The sequence below is a fragment of the Phascolarctos cinereus genome, unplaced genomic scaffold, assembly GCF_003287225.1.
Source record: "Phascolarctos cinereus isolate Bilbo 61053 unplaced genomic scaffold, phaCin_HiC Scaffold_4;HRSCAF=312, whole genome shotgun sequence".
Classification (NCBI taxonomy): domain Eukaryota; kingdom Metazoa; phylum Chordata; class Mammalia; order Diprotodontia; family Phascolarctidae; genus Phascolarctos; species Phascolarctos cinereus.
In genome coordinates this window covers 603,080,342-603,092,995 of record NW_027555847.1, presented here as the reverse complement: position 1 = coordinate 603,092,995, position 12,654 = coordinate 603,080,342, and positions in this window count along the sequence as shown.

The window sequence follows — 12,654 nt, the reverse complement described above, 5'->3', positions numbered from 1 at the left end:
TTAGAAAGACTGGCTCTTCTGACCCTTGCCATAGATCTCCACTAAAAAAAAAATGGTGAAGGGCTTGTTGATAATGATTCTAAGTCACAAGGCTAGTTAACAACAGATTAATCTTCAATGTTTTTGAAATTTTCTCTTTTGTTCTTAGGTATCTCAAGAGCTTTAATGGTGGAATATTTAGGCAAAAGGCATAAAATGTCCATCCCATAGTACTCTCTCCATCTTATTCTACTAATCCCAATGATATAGAATTACAGGCTGCTTAAATCAGTTCTCCACTGCCCAGATATCATTCTCTGATCTTGCATCCTCATTAACCTTAGCCCTACCCATCTTAATCAAACTCTGTCCTCCCCTTCCTTTGTGCCCTCTGGGATACCCAGTCTATCATTAATAAATTTCTCTTCATTTTAGACTTTTTCCTCTGGTCCTCCTTCCATATTGTAACCTGGTTCCACTGAGGTGACAAAGTAGACAGAGTGCTGGACTTGAAGTCAAGGAAACCTAACTTAGAATCTGGTTCCATCTTCTTGCTGGCAGTTTGACCCTGGACAAATCACTTAACCTCAGTTTCCTCGTATACAAAATGAGAATAAAAATAGTACCTACTTCCTAGGGGTTTTGTGAGATCAAATGAGAAAAAAAAAGTTTTATAAAACTTAAACTGCTATATCAATATTAGTAACAATAAGTTATTATTATTATTAATACTTAACATCTTTGGCCACCTTTTCCAGTATGAGATGAGTCTTCTCTCATGGTTTTGAAATACTTGTCCAAGAAGAAGAGTAGTCATATATTTGCACTTCACTTGCATCTCCCGGCCCTTTCTCTGTTGTCATTGCTTAACCACCTTTTCCACCTTTTCTTCCTTAAGAGTCATTCTACACAGATATATTACCCTATCCAGATCCTGGTGGCAGTTATCTACCACCTCCCAGGTCATTGTACTTCCTTGAAGAGTTCAATACTTAGCTCACAATCTTTCTGGACTCAGGGACTTCAGAAGTCTACATGGTGATATTCCCTGACATCATCTGACCTCTCAGTATATCACCCTCATACCTGTGATCTATACCAGGTCTGCACAATATGGCTTGTGGTCTGCCAAAGGATTTAAGGTGGCCTGCAGAAAATGTAGAGGATTTAAAAGAAAGTAAAGCTGTAAGGAGTGCTTTGTCCATTCCCTGCTTAACTCACCTTCCACTGGTCACTATTGTGTCTGTCACGTAACATGGTGTGAGTGGATTGTCACTGCACACTCTCTCCTTTTTTTCACATGACCGGTGGCAATCAACAATTGTCAGTCTGTCTGTAGTCTAGAGGAGGGAGAGTCTTATCTTTTCACTGTGTTTTTGGTTGTTACTAAATGTAAACAGAAAGAAAACATGAAAAAATGTATTAAAACTTGTGTGGCTTAGCAAAGTAATTTTTTTTAACATTAATGTGATTTCATGATAAATAAAAATCTTATCTAATAAGTGTAATTCATTGATATTAATTGAAATTTCCTTTTTTAAAAAATATGGTTTATTTGAAAAATAGTTTAATCATTAATTATACCTTGGAAAGTGAACCACTAAAAACCTATCTGCTGCCTGAAGTTTAGCCTATTTTAATTTTAGCCCCTACCTACTGCCAAGTTGTATAGGTATGATGTCTATCTTTGGTCTCTAAGCCCCATAAGAGGAAAAGGTCATCTTATCCATTAGAATGTGAGCTCCTTGAGAACAGAGACTATTTGACTTTTATATTTGTATCTATGACATTTTGCACAGTGTTTTGGAAGCACCTAAATACTTCATTCATGCATTCATGTATTCATTATATCATCCTGGTTCTTTTTCTGTCAAATCACTCCTCAGTCTCCTTTGATAAATCTGTATCCTACTCCTTAACTATAAGTATCCTCTGAGGTTTTGTCCTGGGTCTTCTTTTCCCTTTTTAAAAACTTACTTTTGGGGATCTCATCAGCTCTTATGTATTTAACTATTGCCTCTATGCTGATGACTCCAAGATCTCTATAGCCAACCTTAATCTCTCTCCTGAACTCCAGCCCTGCAACACTAACTGCTTGTTGCATATGTTCACTTGGATGTTCCATACACACTTGAAACTAAATATCTGCAAAATGGAACTCATTATACATCTATCCTTCTTCATAATTTCTATTGAGGGCACAGTTTTCCATTAATTCTAATGCTTGCCCTTCACAATCTGTCTGGACTACAGTCACATTCAAGACAGATAAGAGTAAAACTGAGGCAGCATCTTTTTCAAAAAGATTTCTGACTCTTCTTATGCAAGATGAAGGGTTGAGAAAGACAGCTACCTTATTCACTTGTGCATTGGAAGGAATGAGCTGAATTCCAAACGTCTGCGATTCTTGATAGACTGCTCTCCTTAGTAAGTTATCACAGTATTTCCAGTAGGGCGCTGCTATCTGCTCATCCAAATTCACAATGATGGAGCAATCCATAAATCTTCATTCTTTCTCATCCCACATGTCTAACCAATTGTCAAAATTTCCTGTTTCTACCTCTACATTAGCTCTTCTGTTGCCCTCATTCCATTAACAAGGTTCTCATCACCTATTGCCTGGAACTCCTCCCCATTGGCCTGCCTGCCTTAAATCTCTCTCTCTCTCTCCCTTCCTCCCTCCCTCCCTCTCTCTCTCTCTCTCTCTCTCTCTCTCTCTCTCTCTCTCTCTCTCTCTCTCTCTCTCTCTCTCCCCCCCTCCCTCCCTTCCTCTCTCTCTCTCTCTCTCTCTCTCTCTCTCTCTCTCTCTCTCTCTCTCTGTTTTGGTATCTAGTTTCCACAGCTGCCAAATTAATGTTCTTAAAACATAGGTCACTTCTGTGACCAAGAAGCTCCACTGACTGCTTATTGATCCTAGGAAAAAGTACAAACATCTTTAAATTCTTTAAATTTGGCTATAGCCTACATTTCCAGATTGATTTCATATTATTCTTCCCTCATTCACACTATGTTCCTGCTGTCCTACTTGCTATTCCCTATGAATAACTTTTCATCTCCTGCATCTATATCAGGTACAGACTGTCTCTGTTGTCTTCTGTATAACCCCATTTCTCATCTCTCTCTTAGAAGCCCTATCTTCTTTCAAGTTTTGATTTATGTGACCCCTCTTACATGAGAAATTTCCTGATGCTCCATTGTCAGTTCAAGCTGACAGTTCAAATCCAGCCTTAGACATTTATGAGTTGTGTGACCCTGGGCAAGTCATTTAAACGTTTTGCCTCAGTTTCCTCAACTGTAAAATGGGGATAATAACAGTACTTACCTCCAGGCTAGTTGTGAGGATAAAATGAGATAATATTTGTAAAGTGCTTAGCACAGTGCCTGACACATAGTAGGTGCTATATAAGTGCTTATTCCCTTATTGTTTCTCTCCCATCCCCACCCCACTACAGTTGATAGTGCTTACCAATAAATTACTTCGTATTCATCGTGTGTTTTTTCAGCATTTCCTTATCTGTGCACATGTTATTTCTCCAAGTAAAGTCAGTTCCATAAAGAGCAAAGATTGTTTCATTGTTGTCTTTATATCTCCAAGGTTTAAAACAATGACTTGCAAATTACATGTGCTTAAACGCTTATTGAATGGATAAATGGACGGAAGAGAGACAGTAGTAGTAAGGGATAATTTAACCCTCTCAAAGGGCTGGGTGCCATATTTTTATATTTGGATGAAGAAAGGCCATGGCGCAGGGATTTGTTCTGATTCATTTGTGTTTGAGCAATGGGAGTGAACTATGCAAGTGAGCTACAGCATGACATCTTATGATAGGAAACGATGCTGGGCTCTGTCAACTAGCACATGATTTAAAGTGGTAGGCTGAGGTTTTCGTTTCTATCACCATGAGGAAGTCAGTCTGAAATGATTGCAAAGTCTAAGAGAATACATCAAAGTCAGGCTGAGTAAGTTGGGGTTTTGCTCTCAGTGCAGTTGGTCTTTCTACTGGGACGCTGGTTGAGTATAAGGAAGACCACAAAAGTCTAAGGTACTGTATTTGAGAAGTGAATAGTAACATAGCCAAATATGAGTGAATGACTTGCACATGATACTAAGAGTAGGCAACTAAATTGGACATAACAGAAGAAAAGGAAAATCACAACCACAGCAAAGTTATTCAAGAATTGCAAGGGTTTGTCATTGCAGATACTAGTTGACCTACAATGTTCCTTGTAATTTCATAGACCTATTCTGTCTATCTGGAGCCCTCAAAGAAACTGTGGTTCAGTAACTGGATGACTTGTCTCCACTTCTCTCATCATGATTTTGTGATAGGAGAGAGAGACTGAGAGAGACAGAGAAAAAGACAGAAAATGATATTAGTATAGACTAATTAATGCTGATTAGTCATTAGTAATTAGCATAACTAACTAATTAGCTTATTAATACCCATATCAGGGGAAAACAGTTTTAAAATGCATGGATTTCTATATAATTCTATTCCCCCAACTATACACACACAGACACGCATGCGCACACCTTTAGCTTAATCTTTTTGCCTTGAAATTTTTATGAAATGAAAATTTGTGTTAAGCTTGACTTATAAATATGAAATACAAAGCTTTTCATTTTTGTAAAATACTAAAAATAGTTACTCATTTTTGAAACATTGGAAAATAGTTACATTTTTAATGTGTAAAAAATATTAATCACTGATAATAGGATATCAGTGAGGGTTTAGTGCATGACAGACAAAATTACCAATCTGAGCTATCAATTAAGCTGAAAAGTAAGGATTCAAATTGTATGTAGTTTAATTTTGATACTTCTTTTCTTTACTAAAGTGAAATCACATAGAGTTTTGTAACCTAGACATTTAGGCTACAGTTACCTAATGCCAAACTAAACAGTCAATTTAATGTGTGAACATATGATGAATCTGTAATTTTCCCTTTGTAGGAAACTCCCAATATGAGAACTCCCTACACTAATACATTTTGCAACATCTATGATTAATAGAAAGCTGTTTGGGACTAATATGAGTTAAGTGACACCTAATGTTATGTAGCTAATAATTGTCAGAGATGAGATTTGAAGCCATATTTACTGATTCTAAGTGCAGGACTCCATTTACAAGACATTGCAGTGAACAAAAAGGTTGCCTTCACATTGAAAGCCTTAGATATGTATTTTTGAATGAACAAACAAGTATGTGAATGTAATGAAATACTTTTGTGCTACAAGAAATAATGAACAGGATGATTTCAGAGAAACCTAAGAAAACTTATATGAACTGATACAGAATGAAGTAAGTAATATAGGAATCAGGGGAACAATACAATAACAACAATATTGTAAAGCCAAACAATATCAAAGACCTAGGAACTGTGATCAACACAAGGACCAACTACAATTCTAGAAGATTCATGATAAAACATGCTACTCACCTCCAGAGAAAGGTGATGGACTTAGAGTGCAGATTTAAGCACACACATATGCGCATAGAATGTATGAATATATGTATATTTGATATAGCTAATGTGGGAATTTGTTTTGCTTGAATATACATATTTGTAAAAGTTTTTTTCTTACTTTCTCTATGGGTAGGGAGGGAGAGGTGAAAGAGAATTCAGAACTAAAAAAAGATAAAGCTGAATATTTTTTAAAAAATTGTATTTGGTGTGTGGAATTAAGATTATATGTTACTTTCTTTAATATGTAGAAATTCCCAGTAGTGAAAAGTATGCTAGTTCAGCGTCATAGAAAAAAAAAAGCAGAAAACTCTCTTCAAATTTCCTTGGAGACTTGCTGATATCTCAGAGAAGACAGGACAGATGACTCAAAGAAAATGTGTAATGCTTTGTTTCAATTTCAACATATGTTCAGGTTCGTGTCTCTTCTGCACTGAGGAGTAGTCCTCATAATACTGAGGCAAATAGATACTGATCTCAGTGCACATATAGTAGAAAATACAATGCCATGGCATTAAAAAATATTTACAAGACAAATAAATAAAAAGAAAAGAGAGGGAAAATAAAATCCCTATCCAACTTGTAGCATTTTCAGTGTTGTAAATTGATTTACTGCAATTCAAATTACTTATATCCTTTTTTAAACAAAAAAAAATCACATTGAATTTGTCTTTTTGGGCTATTTTTTTCTTTCCCATTAATCATTCATCTGTGGTGCTGGATAGCCTGCCAAACTCAGTAACATTTCCTTAGTGATGGATAAATACAACTGTGAGGTAAGATCTGAAAATACTACCATCTGAGGCAGAGGTAAAGTGTCTTACATATGTTAAATTTTCACTCCTGTAGGACCGATTTGTCTACCTTAAAATCTTCAAAACCAGCAGACAGTTTTCTTGAATTTGCTGTCAGGGAGACTAAATGGTTCCTTAAGAACGTAAAATGATCAGCCTTTTGCTCTGAGCTCTAAGCTTTATCTGGAGGGTTAGGATACCATGAGATTAGAATCCTTTTATTCATATTTTATTTGGTTAACTTGCTTTTTCTCCTCTTTAAAATATTGTTAGCTAAAGGTTTTTCAATTTTGTTAGTCTTTTATTAAAAACTGACTTGTTTTATCAGTCCTATAATCTTTTTTGTTTTCAAAACAAAATTGCTGTGCTTGTTTGCTCCCTTAACTATTTGTGGATCATATTCCAACTTCTTGTGTCTTCTCATGATGGGAGAATAACTCTATGATTTGATTTGGAGTTCCTTGATAAGCACTCTTTATTCTTTCAAAATTTTCTCTTGATAGATGTAGCTCTACATTTTGATGGTTAAATCTTACAGATGAGTTGAATACTGACATTTCTTTCTTAAAGATGTCTTATGAATTTTATTGCTCTGCATTGATGTTACTACTTCCAAGAGATTTTCTGAAATGGTAGCAAGTTTTTAAGTTCTCTGCATTTTCGAGGCTAATCCAATGCTTCTTAAATTATATGTCTCAGCTCTGTGCTCTAATGTAGACATGTTTGCTGATAAATTTTCAAGCTTTTTTCAGTTGAGTTATCCTTTGGTCTCATTTTATCACATGTTCTACACTTCTACTAACTCACTTTCCAGGCTGAGAACATTAATTCCCATTGATTAACTTTAAGCACTTTATTCAAATTTCCTACTATTTCCCCCTTATTGCTAATTTTTAAAAATAGATTTATCTTATAGCATTTTTACTGACCCTAGGGTTTTTTTAAAATTACAGACATTAGATCTCTCTTTTTCAACAAAAGATCTTTTTATATCTTTTAAGTTATTTTAAAATTCAAATTCATATGTTTTTTTACTAACTCCAATTTCATTTCTGAGGCCATTATTGAGGCTATTTTTTTTCTTCTGGTAAGTTTCTTCTAATCTATAACATCAGCTCCTTTTGCTGGAGTTTTTTTCTTCCTGCTGATTCCTCTTTTTCTTGTATTTGTCTTTTTACTTATCTGAGAAGCACTTCTCCTTGGGGACTCATGGTCCCCTGCTATTCTTTCATTCCTTTTAATTAATTCATTTTAATTTAGGATATTTGTACTTCTGTTCTTCAGAAAATATTAAGTAGTTGATCTCTTTTATGATTTCTCAGTTTTCTATCTCCCTTGAACTTCACACATTGCCTTTTTGAGAACTCTGAGTGTTCATACTAAGTCAACAATTTCTAAGGCCTTATAATTAACTCATTTACTTAAAACATTTGTATAAAAGCTTTTCATTTATAGGTATACATAACTCCTAAATTGTAACACTAGAAAAAGTAAAAATTATTTTTGTTATTGGCGTGAGCAATTTAACTTCCTTTCAAGTCATTTAGATAAACATTTGCACTTCTGAACATAAGATCTTATTAGTCAGGGACTGTGCTATCTTTTCTGTGCTACACCTAGCATGAGTGTTTGGCTCCACATGATATACAAATATGATTTGAGCTTCCACCTAAAGCATTTTCTATGAATAGAAAAAGAAGAAATCATAAGTCAAATAGCAAAGTGTTTAATTGGGTCTAAACAGACAAGTAAGTAACAGGAAATAAACCAATTATTTTTATCATTCTCATACTCACACAAATGGGCAAAAATCTCTCACAGACTCTCATGTTGGTTGGGGAAAGAGAACCCTCCCCAAACAACTTGTTCTCTGAGGTTCTCATAGCTGGGTCAACTCACTGACTTATATCCCATTGCTTTTTGCTCTGAAGCTGTTATTTGTAGCTTCTCCGCTAAGTAGCTAGTTCCATCTGTTGGAGCTGTTTGTTGACGCTAATGCTTGTGCATACTTTGGGGTGTGTATGTGCTAGATGTGGTATTAGCATTTATTCATGACACTGGCTTGAGTAATATCCCTTAGGATCTAGTCAATACATTTTCAGTTCTTTTGCTAGAAAGGCCTCACCAGACTAAGCTGAGGCATAAAAGGGACACTCAGGCAACTATCAAGATCTTCCCTTTATGACTCTCAAGATATTTTTCCCTTGACTTCCTTTATTACTCCCAAGGAAAGCCATCGAAATCATAGTCCCAATTGGGTTAAGGGTACATGAATTCCTTACAAATCTTGTGATGTTAGTAGTAGCTAGTACCTGAACAATATAAATTGCCTTGAAGTTTCAATATCCTTCAAGGAGATGCTTAGCAAACCTGAAAGAGAGAAGGGAAGTACTGGATACTTTTACCTTCCTTTGCTGCTCTGCCAAAGAAAGGTCCCTATTCCCTTTACACTTATAGCAAACCTTGGGGGCCATCTTCAGTTGTCCTGATCTGTAGATTGCCACTGACCCTGGCTCCAGAGAAGATAGGGAGGCTGGTGATTTTGCACAGCCCTTCCTCACTTAAATACAATTCACTTGCAAGTCATGATATTGCCTGCCTGAGGTAATGATCCTCTTCAAGAGTGAAGGACAAACAACAACAATAGCAAACCTTAATGTACGTATTTCCTTTAATAGAGGTCTATGCCAGGTAATGTCTATAGAAGCAAACTGAGAGGTGCAGAAAGAGGTAATTAAATAGATATGATCACAAACCCAGTGTTTGCCAGAAATTTAAAATATCTAAAGAAAAAATAATTATCTGTTTTTCTTTTTCACATACAGGACAGACTAAGAATAATAATTAATGTATTATTTTTCTTCTTTGAAATTAGAAAAATATAAGAAAAATTATTTGTTACTTATTCTTAAGGTGGGAAGCAATAATTTTTTGCTAGAAAGGTCTCATCAGACCAGGCTGTGACATTCTGTGTGGATGGTAAAATTTGGAGATCCTTAGGATATACCAGTAGGTCAAATGTCAGTGTCTGGAAGTCTAGAAGATGCAACACCAAAGCAAATGATAAGGCCTCAGGAGTTTTAGAGTGCACTGGCAGGACAGATGAGAAGGCTTGGAAGTCCTTTATTTCTCCTGCAAGATGATAGTTGGTGAGTCCTAGCCATGTTGTTTTTTCTTCTAGGCTTCTCTAATGTAGTGAGAGAAGTTCTGGAGATTGGGAAAAGGGCAAAGTGAAGGCAAGGGGAAAAGGTAATTTTTTCTGCCTAGTTGTCCAGATCAGAAAACACAAAATAAAACTCAAAAGAAGTACAATCTTCAATATTGTACTATATTACTATGGAAAACATAACTCCCAATATAAACCATCACTCACTTATCTAACAGTATCTTTTACCCTACAAAGGTGGTGTTCTGTGATATGCTAGTGGTGTGGAAAAACCAGCTAGCTCTATTTGTTCAGTTGCATGGTGAGAGAAGAGTTATTACTTCCTTCACTCTGTGGCTTTGATGAGTTCTGATAGTTTAGCCAAAAAATCAATGTTAGATGGCTCTCCAGGAGACACTTATAATGTTTTTGCGGCTGTCACCATGGGAAGGATCTTTAAATAATTGGTCAACACTATAATAATACCATACCCTCCCACCCCTTGATCTTATATAACACAGGCACTCTGACACCAAATACAGTGGCAGGAATCCTTCTTAAACCAGTTTTATACTTCCCAGGAAAGACCAAAATTTAAAAAAAAATAAAAACAAGTAAAGCAGGAGTACTTGCAAAGTAGAATTAAAAAGTTAATCATTTGTTTGATAAGGCTTTATAAAAATCCGGATAAACCATCAAAAATCTTGAAATATTGCTTCATTAGATATTCAACAGAACTAACAACTATTCTTGATCATGGAATGACATACTGATCAATGAAAAACCTGATAAGTCTTTTTAGTCAATATTCCTCAATAACCTGTAACTATTGTGACTGTTTTCTAAGTACTCCCAAAAATTTTCCTTGGGCTTGGGGAGTCTACCCAGAGTACTGAGGGCCTTCCTCACTCTCTCTGGACATCATTAAGGTCTCTACTGCCCCTTCGGTAACAAATTTTTACTCTTCAGAAATTGCAGAATTCTGTGATTCATACTCACATAACAAAACTGGTCAGATTTGAAAATTAGCCTGCATTTCAGAGAGAAGTTTGAGCTTATTGAAAGAGCCCTGAAATTTCCTATAGATAATTTCTCTTCTGGCTCTTAAATTCTTGGCCCATCTCTTTCATTTGCAGGGCTCATCCAAGACATACATAATAAAGGATAAGCTCTGTATCATTCATCTGTTTATCAGTTTGAACTATTGGAATCCTTCATCAACTTGGTTTCTCTTTTATGGATAATTAGGCCAAATTGAGCAGTTATAGAAGCTTTACATTTTGGGAGTTTGACACAATCAATACAATATTATCCTCAATCACCAGTGTATGGAGATCAACACCATCCGCAGGAAATAACTCTTCAACTTAGATTCTTGATTGACTCTCCCCCATGATAGTACCTAGCAATTTAGTGAGCATCTATATCTTCCCATTTTATGCCTCACCTGATATTAATGATTAAAGAGTTGTTGAACAAAATTACCTTTGTTTAACAAAGTTTTCTATCATTCACACAGCCTTTCATAATTTTAATGTATGAGAGAGGAGATACTTTTTTTCAAGAAAGACTTTAGGGTGGCATCTTGATACTGACTCAAAAGATTTTTTATAGTCAATGAACAATAATTACAACAGGATCTTGGATGCTTTACATATTTGTCATGTATATAATTGTAAAAATGTGGGTACTGTGGAATATCACTTGTTAAAATCCATCTGTATACTACTAACTCTTTCAATGGGGATGTCCTCAATATGTATGCATATTATCCTCATAAAAAAATGTGTGTAGATGGGAAAGTAGACATATAGGTTGTTAGTTGCTGATGTTCTCTGTTGGCTTTTCTGTAATTAATAAGTTCTGATTTTCTCCCCTCCCTCACCTTTGGATACTTCTCTTATTTCAGATACTTTGAAAAATGTTGTGCCTCAACATTCACAACTGTGATGCTGCCAACATAAATAGAGAGACCACTCTATCTGCAAATGGTCTAATCCAGTTGCTTTTATAACTTTGTTCTTCTTGTTGGGCATTCCTACTTCTTCAATAAGCACATATTGGACTGTGATTTTAGAGTCCAAGTATGGTGTCTCCATTTTCCTTCACATTTAAGGGTATGTTTTAAAAATCTTTGTGGACCTTTTCAATATTTACCTTTTTTTGGTCCTCCTTTCAGAGTTATCAATGCACTCAGAATGATTTTACTTAATTGGGCTTCTCATCAAACTTTCTTTACGGTGGGTTTAATCTCAAATGCTTCTATTTTACTAGGTAAAACCACATATGATATTTCACTCTCCTTCCCTATAAGATTTTACAAACATATTTATAATTTTAACCTGTTTTGTCTTTGAACATAGTATCTCTTTGATTAGCAAGTAAGTCAAATGTTTGCTTATTGTACTGTTTTTGGTCTCATTATAGACATTAATTTATGCTGGTTGAACTTCCACATGAAATTATTATAATTGGTGTATGCATTCATAATTTCACCCAAATTCCACATTTCATTTTCTATGACTTTTTTAAAAAGTACAAAAGAAAAATACAAAAATACTTTTTAGTCCTATGTAGTTTCTACCATTTATGTAGTGATAATAACAGACTGATAAGAAAATGGGTAAATGGGGACTCTGGATTATATAGTTATTAGGTTATTTGTTATTTTAACTTAGATAATAGTACTATTAATGTAAAATCCTTGTCTAGTGGATATGAATGGATATACTAATGGCATATGAGTTTTTTTATTTTATTTATTTTATTCTGAACTTCAGAAATTAAACAAGCATTTCCATAATAGAGTAGAAAAAATGAGAGTTGTACATGAAACTGCAAATCTATTTTGTACAACTCATATTCCTTTTAAATATATAATAAAGTTATCATGCAAATTTCTTTTTCCCCTTTTTTCTCCCCCCCATTACCATTGAGCACAAATGTGTGTATGTATGTATGTATGTATGTAAAACCATTCTATACATACTTCTATTAATCAGATCTTCTTCTGAATGAAGATAGAGTCTTCATATGTCCTTTGTGGTTAATTTGGGTATTTATATTAGTCAAAAAGACTTAGTCACTAAAAGTTGTTCTTTTTTTTGTGAGGCAATTGGGGTTAAGTGCTTGCCCAGAGTCACAAAGCTAGTGTTATGTGTCTGAGTCTGGATTTGAACTCAGGTCCTCCTGAATCCAGGGCCAGTGCTCTATCCACTCCTCCACCAAACTGCCCCTAAAAGTTGTTTTTTTAAAAGATATTGTTGCTAC